The sequence below is a fragment of the Procambarus clarkii genome, chromosome 41, assembly GCF_040958095.1.
Source record: "Procambarus clarkii isolate CNS0578487 chromosome 41, FALCON_Pclarkii_2.0, whole genome shotgun sequence".
In the NCBI taxonomy this organism is placed as follows: Eukaryota; Metazoa; Arthropoda; class Malacostraca; order Decapoda; family Cambaridae; genus Procambarus; species Procambarus clarkii.
In genome coordinates this window covers 9,015,349-9,028,626 of record NC_091190.1, presented here as the reverse complement: position 1 = coordinate 9,028,626, position 13,278 = coordinate 9,015,349, and the positions used below count along the sequence as shown (strand labels likewise).

The window sequence follows — 13,278 nt, the reverse complement described above, 5'->3', positions numbered from 1 at the left end:
GAAGTGCAGCTTTTGAGTCTGCGTGTATGATTGCATTTTGAGTGTTTTGTGCAATCACATATGCGAATGCCTGTTGTATGGCAAACAGCTCAGTTTGGGTTGATGATACTAGTCCTCCCAGTCTCCAATATGCCTGTACGCTGGTCGTGCAAAGAGCAGTGCCAGCACTCTCATTTTCTGTGTCCACCGATCCGTCTGTGAAGATGTGGGTGGCTCCTGCTACTGCTATGCTATACATTTGCTCTTCTATTATGCACCTTAGGATTGTCGGATCATAGGCAGCCTTTTTCATTGGGAGACTTTCTATTACTATTTTGAAAGTAGGCTCTTCCCACGGCGCGGAAGGAGTGTAATTTGGGTGTGGATGATCACCCTCTCTATCAAGAATCATGTTTTTTAAATGTAGTCTGTTTAGGACTTTTCCTGCTCTTGCAACCCAAGAGTTTCCATTGTTTTGGCCTAGTCCAACCACCAAGGCCTGCCGTACTGGGATTGGATCAGAAGAAATAATTATCTTACTGATAATTGTAGCTGTCCTTTGTGATATTCTTTCTTGTAGAGAGGGCAAACCCGTCTCCAGTCTAAGAGTTTCAAGCCTGGTCCACATGGGGGCTCCCAGTGCAGCTCTCATAGCATTGTTTTGGGCAACTTCAAGCTTTTTCCACTGTTGGTGTGATAGATTTGTGAGTGCAGGTGCGGCATAATCGATCACTGATCTGACTGCCTGTACATACTATGTGCGAAGGACTTGCAGATTGGCTCCTCCAGAAAGGGAGGTTAGCGACCTGAGGATTGCCGTCCGGGCCGCAGTTCGCTCTCTCAAGTAAGTGACCTCAGCATTAAAATTCATGTGTGTGTCCAGGATGATTCCTAGATACTGATAGGTGTCGACCCATTCTATTGGTTGACCCTGTACTGTGAGTTGGATGTTGGGCTTCGCTATTTTTATGGGCATGGCCTTTGACTTTGAGGGGTTGAGTTTGATCCCAATCTGTTTTGCCTCTTTACTGATGCAGTCTAAGCATTTGGGTGCAAGGCGCGCCGCATCCCTTCCTTTTATGATGATGACAAAGTCGTCCGCGTAGTTTAGCAGCCTGCAGTGATGTGGGAGTTTCAACCTCATTATTCTTTCCATTAAACAGTTGAAGAGAAGAGGGCTGAGAATACCTCCTTGCGGTGTACCATTTTCATGTCTTTTGTACTCAAAGACTGTGCCATGAAGTTTCACTCTTGCTTCTCTGTTTATGAGACAGTTTTTGGTCCAGGAGAGCAGGTTGCCTCTGACCTCTTTGTCGATGAGGCAGCAGAGAATAGCTGGGGCGCTAGCCAGTTCAAAGGCTTTTTCGAGGTCCAGGAATATCAGCATTCCTGGTCTGTCATTCAAGTGGGCTAACAGAGTTGTAATACATTCCACTGTGCCAACCCCTCTTCTATAGGCATACATATCATGGTGCAGTTTAGGCATTTTCCACTCCAGTCTGTTGAGTGCCATTCTGTCAGCCGTCTTGGCTGCACAGCTTTGAAGAGAGATGGGCCTGGAATTAGCTGGATCTTTGGGTTTTGGGATCGGCACTATGTCTGCTCTATTCCAAGCAGAAGGTCTAGTTTGAGAAGTCCAGGCTAAATTAATTAACCTTAGGTATGCAGCGTCTCCCTCTGGGCCGAGGTTTCTAATAATTTTATAGGTTATTTTGTCGGCTCCAGGGGATGTATCCTTGGAGTTTTTCTTAGCCCGATTGAGCTCATCCAGTGTGAAGGGGGCATTAGTGGCAGAGACTTCTTCACATGCTGTAAGGATTCTGTGCCATCTTTCTTCCTCTAGTCCGGTCTGTACTGCTAATACATCTGGTGGAAGTTGATTGCTGGCTGCTCTCTCTGCAAACCTGGTTGCCAGTACTTCGGCTTCCTGTTGAGGATCCTTGGGGTGTGGAGCTTTAGGTGTTTTATTCCCTTTGGCCCGGTGAATTTGCTGCCACATCTCTCCGAGAGAGGTGTGTTCATTCAGGTGTGAACACCATTCCAGCCACTTTTGTTCTTTTATTTGTCTGGTCTCTCGATGTACATGTTCCTTGACCTCACAAAGTAAGATCCTGTTGCGGTCACTTGGCTGCTTTTTGTATATGTGGAGAGCTAGTGTCACACTTTATATGTTTGTCCTGCACACCGCCCCCCATCCAGTGGGCAGCGGTGGATAGGTTACAATCACTCAGTTACTACCTACAGTTAGCAAACTGGGGATATTTGGCAAAAATTTCTGGTAGCAGATCATTTTGAATGAAATATTGACACATCGCTGGAACATTGGTTATAGAATTGTCTCTAAATTCACGTATCTTTTCGCACTCCATCACATAGTGACGGAGGGTGTGCGAATAATTTTGTTGACACAGTTTACATTTGGTCAGGTCTACATCGGCAGATAATGAGAATTCCCAGAGATACTTGTAACCGAATCTAAGCCGAGCAGTAGTAACATCTAGAAGTCTGCTGATTTTATTGGATGATCCATAGATGTGTGGCTCCTCTTGCATGATAGTATGATGATAGATGGAATTACTGGTGTCAATTTCACTTTGCCTCAGATCTACAAGATCTTGTTGAAGTTCTCGGTGTACTGCTGCTCTCAGATTGCTCATTGACAATCCAAGGTTACACTCAACGGCTCCTTTAAAGGCAGATTCTTTGGCTAACTTATCAGCTCTATCATGCCTAACAATTTATCCAAAATTTGCTTGTCCATTTTAAAGAATGAAGAACAATTGTTCTTAATATTACTTCTAAGCTGCATCACTTATGAACCCATCCCTGCCCTTGTGTGGCAGTGCACAATAGAAAGTTGTTTTCACATATCCATACATTAAAACATTGATTGTAACCATGATATATATGTACTTCCGCCTACAGTTTAGACCTATTGTCTTATGTATGACCCTCTGTCCTGCGTGACAGTGAATACCAACATTATCCTCACTTTAATAAGGCTTTATCAAAATCCTCAGATTAGGCAAAATTGTAATTAATTTTGTCAATAAAGATGTTAATAATAAAATAATATTTGTAAAGAATTTAAATGAGTTCCACCAGATACGAACTTAAAATATATTTTGCTAACGCAAAAAATATATTACCCAGTTATTGTAATTGCAAATAAATATTTAATAAAACTATTTGTAACTATTTGTAATTTTAGATTTTCAAATTACTTGACAATATATAATAGCGTTTAGATAATAGTAAAGTTGGATATTCTTTAGGCTTGTTGTTTCATGTGCTAGGCGGCCATTTAAAAAACGAGATTCGCCGGTCGACGCTCGTCGTCGCCCCTATATCAACACAACAACGAGACTCACCAGGGCAGCTGCGGTAGTGCATCGATAAACTCTTGCTGCATCTTCATTACTTAAGGTAACTGAGTTTTTTTAATTTGTCTTTAGACATGTGTAGTATATATGTAAATTTGTGTTGACGGTGGTGTTGATGGGCTGGATGTTGTGTTGACGGTGGTGTTGATGGGCTGGATGTTGTGTTGACGGTGGTGTTGATGGGCTGGATGTTGTGTTGACGGTGGTGTTGATGGGCTGGATGATGTGTTGACGGTGGTGTTGATGGGCTGGATGATGTGTTGACGGTGTTGATGGGCTGGATGTTGTGTTGACGGTGTTGATGGGCTGGATGTTGTGTTGACGGTGGTGTTGATGGGCTGGATGTTGTGTTGATGGTGGTGTTGATGGGCTGGATGGTGTGTTGACGGTGGTGTTGATGGGCTGGATGTTGTGTTGACGGTGGTGTTGATGGGCTGGATGTTGTGTTGACGGTGGTGTTGATGGGCTGGATGGTGTGTTGACGGTGGTGTTGATGGGCTGGATGTTGTGTTGACGGTGGTGTTGATGGGCTGGATGTTGTGTTGACGGTGGTGTTGAAGGGCTGGATGTTGTGTTGACGGTGGTGTTGATGGGCTGGATGTTGTGTTGACGGTGGTGTTGATGGGCTGGATGTTGTGTTGACGGTGTTGATGGGCTGGATGTTGTTGACAGTGGTGTTCATGGGCTGGATGTTGTGTTGACGGTGGTGTTGATGGGCTGGATGTTGTGTTGACGGTGGTGTTGATGGGCTGGATGTTGTGTTGACGGTGGTGTTGATGGGCTGGATGTTGTGTTGACGGTGGTGTTGATGGGCTGGATGTTGTGTTGACGGTGTTGATGGGCTGGATGTTGTGTTGACGGTGGTGTTGATGGGCTGGATGTTGTGTTGATGGGCTGGATGTTGTGTTGACGGTGTTGATGGGCTGGATGTTGTGTTGACGGTGGTGTTGATGGGCTGGATATTGTGTTGACGGTGGTGTTGATGGGCTGGATGTTGTATTGACGGTGGTGTTGATGGGCTGGATGGTGTGTTGACGGTGGTGTTGATGGGGTGGATGTTGTGTTGACGGTGGTGTTGATGGGCTGGATGTTGTGTTGACGGTGGTGTTGATGGGCTGGATGTTGTGTTGACGGTGTTGGTGGGCTGGATGATGTGTTGACGGTGGTGTTGATGGGCTGGATGTTGTGTTGACGGTGGTGTTGATGGGCTGGATGATGTGTTGACGGTGGTGTTGATGGGCTGGATGTTGTGTTGACGGTGGTGTTGATGGGCTGGATGTTGTGTTGATGGGCTGGATGGTGTGTTGACAGTGGTGTTGGTGGGCTGGATGATGTATTGACGGTGGTGTTGATGGGCTGGATGATGTGTTGACGGTGGTGTTGATGGGCTGGATGTTGTGTTGATGGTGGTCTTATAGTGGCAATTAGAACATAAGGATGAAGGTAACTGCAGAAGGCCTATTGGCCCATACAAAGTAACTCCTATTTATATCCACCATCTCCTTAAATTAGGTGGCCTAACCTTCACTTGAATTAAGCATGAAATTGCATCTGCCAATCTTTTGACCATTTCAAAACCCTATTTAGATTTCTTGGAGTGATAGTGATTCTTTGTGTTTATTACCCCCTCACAATTTTTTGTATCATTATCTTGAGATGATTTCGGGGCTTTTTAGTGTCCCCGCGGCCGGTCATCGACCAGGCCTCCACCCCCCAGGAAGCAGCCCGTGACAGCTGACAAACACCCAGGTACCTATTTTACTACTAGGTAACAGGGGCATAGGGTGAAAGAAACTCTGCCCATTGTTTCTCGCCGGCGCCTGGGATCGAACCCAGGACCACAGGATCACAAGTCTAGCGTGCTATCGGCTCGGCCGACCGGCTCCCCTCGTTGGTAAATTTTCCAATATTGCTGCTCAATCCTAAATCTAAATCATTTACTGTATGTATATATATATATATATATATATATATATATATATATATATATATATATATATATATATATATATATATATATATATATATATATATATATATATATATATATATATATATATATATATATATATATATATATATATATATATATATATATATATATATATATATATATATATATATATATATATATATATATATATATATATATATATATATATATATATATATATATATATATATATATATATATATATATATATATATATATATATATATATATATATATATATATATATATATATATATATATATATATATATATATATATATATATATATACATACACATACAGTATATATATATATATACATACAGTATATATATATATTATGAATAACAGAGGTCCTTGGACATTGGACCCAGGACATTATTGTGCATCCTAGTAGTGTCCATGTGTAGTATATATAATTATGTAGTATATTTGGCATATTTAATGGCATTTAGTTAATGCCACTTAATGGCATATCTCTGCACCCTTTCCAGTTTGTTGATAGGGGGCTGGTCAAGTCGTTGACTGCAGTTTCGGATAACAACTTCGTTCAATGAGAATTTTATACATTTATACCCTTTCGTTCGTACATGCGCTGGTTTGTGTTCGCTGCTGTTCTCGTGTGAATAAATACATGGCACTTGATCATATAATTCTTTAATTACAGCAGATTTAGTATTTATGTAAGAATCTACCTCAGTGTCATAGTAACATTTTACTCATAAATATAATCTTACCCTGTTATTTTTTTAAATTTTAAATTTAATTGTAATTTGATAATGGCTTTACAAGATTGCAAATATGCTATGTAGTATTCTTTTATAATTTACAATTCCATCAACAGTGCTTAGCGCACTGTTTGTATTGCTGTGTTTGTTAAAGCGAACTCTTATCAGAGAAGGGAAGGGAAGAGAACTATCAGGGGGAATGCACCAAGACATTAGGACTATATAGCATGTGGAAGGGGTTAGGTTAAGGGGGGAGGTTTCTATTATTAGAAAAACAAGGTGCAAACCATACCCCTTACAATTTAAATATATTTATTTATATACAAGATGGTACATTGGGTTGTGAGAGTATGTAACACATATTAAGAGGTACATTGTAGCAAAGATTGAGTTGATGGAGTGGGTAGCACAAGGTACAGTGTGAGTTTGAAACACATTTAGAAACAAGGCACCGCCGAAGGAGGCTATTATTTGTTATGCACCCCATACTCAACCAGTAAGTAGTGGAGCAAAACATAGATTACATGTTCATAAAGTCTTAATAATTCTAGTTCAGGCACTTCCTGGGATAAAACGCGAACATTCCTTGAGGAACTGTGAGGTGCTTATCTGTTTTCCTCATAACGGTCCCAAAGCTTCCACAAATGTTCCTGTTTCTTTTTATTGCCCTTGCGGGAACTGGACCTTAGCTTTTGATCAGAAACCAGTTGGTATTGCAAGGTTACCAGGGGCGCCTCACGGTACAGTAAGGGGATTAAAATATATAAAGCCAAGTTGTCCCTCACTGCCCTTTGATTCAAACGCTGGTGCCATCCTTCTACGTCATTGTTGGTCCTCACCAGTCGTCTGAATGCACACCAGTTCCCCAATTCCCACACACTGTTGCACAGCCACGTATTTTTTATGTAATGAGTTAATTGTGTCGTTAAGGGTGAACTACTAGGCGACTTTTCTAATTCAGCAAACGCCTTACAATTATGTAGTACAAACGTACCACATAAGTACGTGTGTATTACACACGTACACACACACACACCTTGTCAAGCACAAGACAAAGCTTGAAAAGGTTTAGTGGTATGCCAATAGGCTAGTCCCAGGACTAAGAGGCATGAGTTACGGGAACAGGCTACGAGAAATGCACCTCACGACACTGGAAGACAGAAGAGTAAGGGGAGACATGATCACTACCTACAAAATTCTCAGAGCAATTGATAGGGTACATAAAGATTAAACTGTTTAACATGGGTGGTAGGCGAACAAGGGAACACAGGTGGAAACTTAGTACCCAAATGAGCCACTTGGACATTAGAAAGAACTTTTTCAATGGCAGAGTAGTTAATAGATGGAATGCATTAGGCAGTGATGTGGTGAAGGCTGACTCCATACACAGTTTCAAATGCAGATATGATAGAGCCCAGTAGGCTCAGGAATCTGTACATCAGTTGATTGACAGTTGAGAGGTTGACCAAAGAGCCAGAGCTCAACCCCCGCAACCACAACTAGGTGAGTATACACACAAACACACACACGCACATACACAAGTCAGTCTTCTTGATGAGGTCAAGAAGCACCTATTGGAGCTGGATGTGAGAAAAGCTGTTGGGCTGGACGGTATCTCGCCATGGGTATTGAAAGTGTGTGCAGGAGCGCTTTGCTTGCCACTCTCCATAGTGTATAGTAGGTCACTGGAAACGGGAGACCTACCAGAAATAAGGAAGACTGCTTATGTAGTACCAATATACAAAAAGGGTGACAGACAAGAGGCACTGAACTACAGGCCAGTGTCCTTAACTTGTATACCATGCAAGGTGATGGAGAAGATTGTGAGAAAAAACCTAGTAACACATCTGGAGAGAAGAGACTTCGAGACAACCCATCAACATGGGTTCAGGGAGGGTAAATCTTGCTTTACAGGCTTGATAGAATTCTACGATCAGGTGACAAAGATTAAGCAAGAAAGAAAAGGATGGGCGGACTGCATTTTTTTGGACTGTCTGAAAGCCTTTGACACAGTACCCCATAAAAGGTTGATGCATAAGCTGGAGAAACAGGCAGGAGTAACTGGTAGGGCGCTCCAGTGGATAAGGGAGTACCTAAGCAATAGGAAGCAGAGTTACAGTAAGGGGTGAGACCTCAGAATGGCGTGAAGTCACCAGTGGAGTCCCACAGGGCTCTGTACTTGGACCTATCCTGTTTCTGATATACGTAAATGATCTCCCAGAGGGTATAGACTCATTCCTCTCAATGTTTGCTGACGACGCCAAAATTATGAGAAGGATTAAGACAGAAGAGGACAGCTTGAGGCTTCAAGAAGACCTGGACAAGCTGCAGGAATGGTCGAACAAATGGCTGTTAGAGTTTAACCCAAGCAAATGTAATGTAATGAAGATAGGGGTAGGGAGCAGGAGGCCAAATACACGGTATCATTTGGGAGATGAAATACTTAGTCAGAGAGAGAGAAAGACCTGGGGGGTTGATATCACGCCAGACCTGTCCCCTGAAGCTCATATCAAGAGGATAACATCAGCAGCATATGCCAGGTTGGCTAACATAAGAACGGCCTTTAGAAACTTGTGTAAGGAATCTTTCAGAACATTATATACCGCATATGTCAGACCAATCCTGGAGTATGCGGCTCCAGCATGGAGTTCATATCTAGTCAAGCATAAGACTAAACTGGAAAAGGTTCAAAGGTTTGCCACCAGACTAGTACCCGAGCTGAGAGGTATGAGCTATGAGGAGAGACTACAGGAATTAAACCTCACTTCGTTGGAAGACAGAAGAGTTAGGGGGGACACGATCACCACATTCAAGATTCTCAAGAGAATCTACAGGGTTGATAAAGACAGGCTATTTAACACAAGGGGCACACGCACTAGGGGACACAAGTGAAAACTGAGTGCCCAAATGAGCCACAGAGATATTAGAAATAACTTTTTTAGTGTCAGAGTGGTTGACAAATGGAATGCATTAGGAAGTGATGTGGTGGAGGCTGACTCCATACTCAGTTTCAAGTGTAGATATGATAGAGCCCAATAGGCTCAGGAACCTGTACACCTGTTGATTGACGGTTGAGAGGCGCGACCAAAGAGCCAGAGCTCAACCCCCGCAAGCACAACTATCTTGAGGTTATCTTGAGATGATTTCGGGGCTTTAGTGTCCCCGCGGCCCGGTCCTCGACCAGGCCTCCACCCCCAGGAAGCAGCCCGTGACAGCTGACTAACTCCCAGGTACCTATTTACTGCTAGGTAACAGGGGCATTCAGGGTGAAAGAAACTTTGCCCATTTGTTTCTGCCTCGTGCGGGAATCGAACCCGCGCCACAGAATTACGAGTCCTGCGCGCTATCCACCAGGCTACGAGGCCCCAGAACTAGGTGAGTAATAACACACACACACACACACACACACACACACACACACACACACACACACACACACACACACACACACACACGCACGCACGCACGCACACGGGGCTACTCAATTTGGAGACGGGACAGAAAAATTAGGAAAGGCGGTGGCGTTGCTGTGCTGGTAAAAGAACACCTAAAGGTGAACGATATAATGACTGCCAATCCACAAGAAGTTGACATAATAGCACTAGAGATCTGCCATGAGGATGATAAACTAATGATAATAAATGCATATAGTCCACCGCCAAGCAGCACATGGTCAAAGGAGGAGCTAGATAGTAAACGTGAAGGTCTTATAACAATAATGAGAGAGATTATAGCGAGAGCGGATAACGATAGATCACGACTGTTGATAGTCGGTGACTTCAACTTGAAATCCATAGACTGGGAAGCATATGAAGCTAAAACAGAAGATTTTTGGACCTGTAAATTTGTAGACCTCATCCTGGAAACATTCTTGTTTCAACATGTTAAACAAGCTACGAGGATGAGGAAAGGGGACGTTCCCTCCATGCTAGATTTGATATTTACCAGGAAGGAGGAAGAGATATTTGACATTCAGTACCTTCCTCCCTTGGGTAAAAGTGACCATGTCTTTTTGGGAATAAAGTATGCAATGCGTTATAAGCTGGAAGAAAATAAGGAGGTTGAAGCAGTTGAAAAACCAGACTTCAGGAGAGGACATTATGGTGACCTTAGAAATTTTTTTAGTGAGTATAATTGGACAGACTTGATGCTAGGCAAGGAAGTGAATGAGATGTATGTCAAGTTTTGTGAAATATATGATAAAGGCACAAAAAAATTTATACCAAAACAGAGATGCAGGGCCAGAAAACTGGATTGGTTCAATAGAAATTGCGAGAGGGCTAGAGACCAAAAGACACAAAAATGGAATCAATACAGGAAGAGGCCGAACCCCCAAACATACCAGCGATACAAAGATGCGAGAAACAACTACACGGCAGTGAGGAGAGAGGCAGAAAGAAATTTTGAAAAAGGGATTGCAGACAAATGTAAAACAGAACCAGGTCTATTCTATAAATTCATAAACAACAAATTGCATGTAAAGGATAATATTCAGAGGTTGAAAATGGGAAATAGATTCACGGAAGATGAAAAGGAAATGTGTGAAACACTAAACGAAAAGTTCCAATGTGTGTTTGTACAAAATGAAATCTTTAGGGAACCACATACAATAAGAATTCCAGAGAACAACATAGAGCACATAGAGGTGTCTAGAGATGAAGTGGAAAAAATGCTCAAGGAGCTCGGTAAGAACAAAGCAGCTGGCCCAGATGGCGTTTCACCATGGGTTCTGAGAGAATGTGCATCTGAGCTCAGCATTCCACTTCACCTGATCTTTCAGGCATCCCTTTGTACAGGAATCGTAGCAGACGTGTGGAAACAGGCTAACATAGTTCCAATCTACAAAAGTGGCAGCAGGGAAGACCCCCTCAATTATAGACCTGTATCATTGACAAGTGTAATAGTGAAAGTATTGGAAAAACTAATCAAAACTAAATGGGTAGAACACCTAGAGAGAAATGATATAATATCAGACAGACAGTATGGTTTTCGATCTGGAAGATCCTGTGTATCGAATTTACTCAGTTTCTATGATCGAGCCACAGAGATATTACAGGAAAGAGATGGTTGGGTTGACTGCATCTATCTGGACCTAAAAAAGGCTTTCGACAGAGTTCCACATAAGAGGTTGTTCTGGAAACTGGAAAATATTGGAGGGGTGACAGGTAAGCTTCTATCATGGATGAAAAATTTTCTGACTGATAGAAAAATGAGGGCAGTAATCAGAGGCAATGTATCGGACTGGAGAAATGTCACAAGTGGAGTACCACAGGGTTCAGTTCTTGCATCAGTGATGTTTATTGTGTACATAAATGATCTACCAGTTGGTATACAGAATTATATGAACATGTTTGCTGATGATGCTAAGATAATAGGAAGGATAAGAAATTTAGATGATTGTCATGCCCTTCAAGAAGACCTGGACAAAATAAGTAGATGGAGCACCACTTGGCAAATGGAATTTAATGTTAATAAATGTCATGTTATGGAATGTGGAATAGGAGAACATAGACCCCACACAACCTATATATTATGTGAGAAATCTTTAAAGAATTCTGATAAAGAAAGAGATCTAGGGGTGGTTCTAGATAGAAAACTATCACCTGAGGACCACATAAAGAATATTGTGCAAGGAGCCTATGCTATGCTTTCTAACTTCAGAATTGCTTTTAAATACATGGATGGTGATATACTAAAGAAATTGTTCATGACTTTTGTTAGGCCAAAGCTAGAATATGCAGCTGTTGTGTGGTGCCCATATCTTAAGAAGCACATCAACAAACTGGAAAAGGTGTAAAGACATGCTACTAAGTGGCTCCCAGAACTGAAGGGTAAGAACTACGAGGAGAGGTTAGAAGCATTAAACATGCCAAAACTAGAAGACAGAAGAAAAAGAGGTGATATGATCACTACGTACAAAATAGTAACAGGAATTGATAAAATCGACAGGGAAGACTTCCTGAGACCTGGAACTTCAAGAACAAGAGGCCATAGATTTAAACTAGCTAAACACAGATGCCGAAGAAATATAAGAAAATTCACCTTCGCAAATAGAGTGGTAGACGGTTGGAACAAGTTAAGTGAGAAGGTGGTGGAGGCCAAGACCGTCAGTAGTTTCAAAGCGTTATATGACAAAGAGTGCTGGGAAGACGGGACACCACGAGCGTAGCTCTCATCCTGTAACTACACTTAGGTAATTACACTTAGGTAATTACACACACACACATTTGTTAGACATTAAATATGCTTTAAGATATCATCTAGAAGAAAATGGGGACATTGAAACAGTTGATAAACTCGATTTAAGGAGAGGCAACTATGGGGAACTTCGAAATTTTTTTAATGAGTGTAATTGGACAGAATTGTTGCTAGGTAGGGAAGTAAATGAAATGTATGCCAAATTTTTAAAACTATACGAGGAAGGCACACAAACATTCATACCAAAACAGAGATGCAGGGCCAGAAAACAGGATTGGTTCGACAGAAATTGTGAGAGGGCAAGAGACCAAAAGACAGAAAAATGGAATCAGTATAGGAAGAGGCCAAACCCCCAAACATACCAGCGATACAAAGATGGGAGATACAACTATACAGCAGTAAGGAGAGAGGCAGAAAGAAATTTTGAAAAAGGGATAGCAGATAAATGTAAAACAGAACCGGGCCTATTCTTCAAATTCATAAACAACAAATTGCAGGTAAAGGATAATATCCAGAGGTTGAAAATGGGAAACAGATTCACGGAAAATGAAAAGGAAATGTGTGAAACATTAACCCTTTAACTGCGCAACGCTCCTGCAGGCCCAGGCTTCGGGTGCGCAACGCGCCTCAAGGTGTTTTTATTTTTCACGTTCCATTCAAAACTCCCACGGATACATGGGGTTCACATCAGCTTCCTCAGGGCTCTTGTAAACAGACGCCATCTTTAAAAAAAATCATGGTCCACATTGCCGGGTGTCAGAGCCTCAGTAGTGAGTGAGCAACCAAGGCTGGCGCTCGCAGCATGAGCGCACAGTTCTGCTGTTCAGCGTGTGACCACAGCATCGCCTAATAATGTCAAAATATATATATAACCTGTATTATTTAGCCGTGATAGTATTATAGAAGAGCCTGAGTGAGATAATGACTGGGTACAATGTTCAAATATCAGTGATTCAATGCTGCTCACGATGTTCATAGCGCTAGCCACAGCGCCACA

At 42.1% G+C, this 13,278-nt stretch overlaps 1 protein-coding gene across 1 annotated transcript in view; it reads left to right on the top strand.

Annotated features, from left to right (window-relative positions):
- Positions 1 to 3,267: 3,267 nt before the first annotated feature.
- LOC138373089 (uncharacterized) overlaps positions 3,268 to 13,278 on the top strand; it is a 105,948-nt gene continuing 95,937 nt past the window's right edge. Inside the window, exon 1 of the mRNA XM_069339114.1 lies at positions 3,268 to 3,405. The gene's annotated coding sequence lies outside the window, so the exon portion shown is untranslated. The remainder of the gene's footprint in view (positions 3,406 to 13,278) is intronic.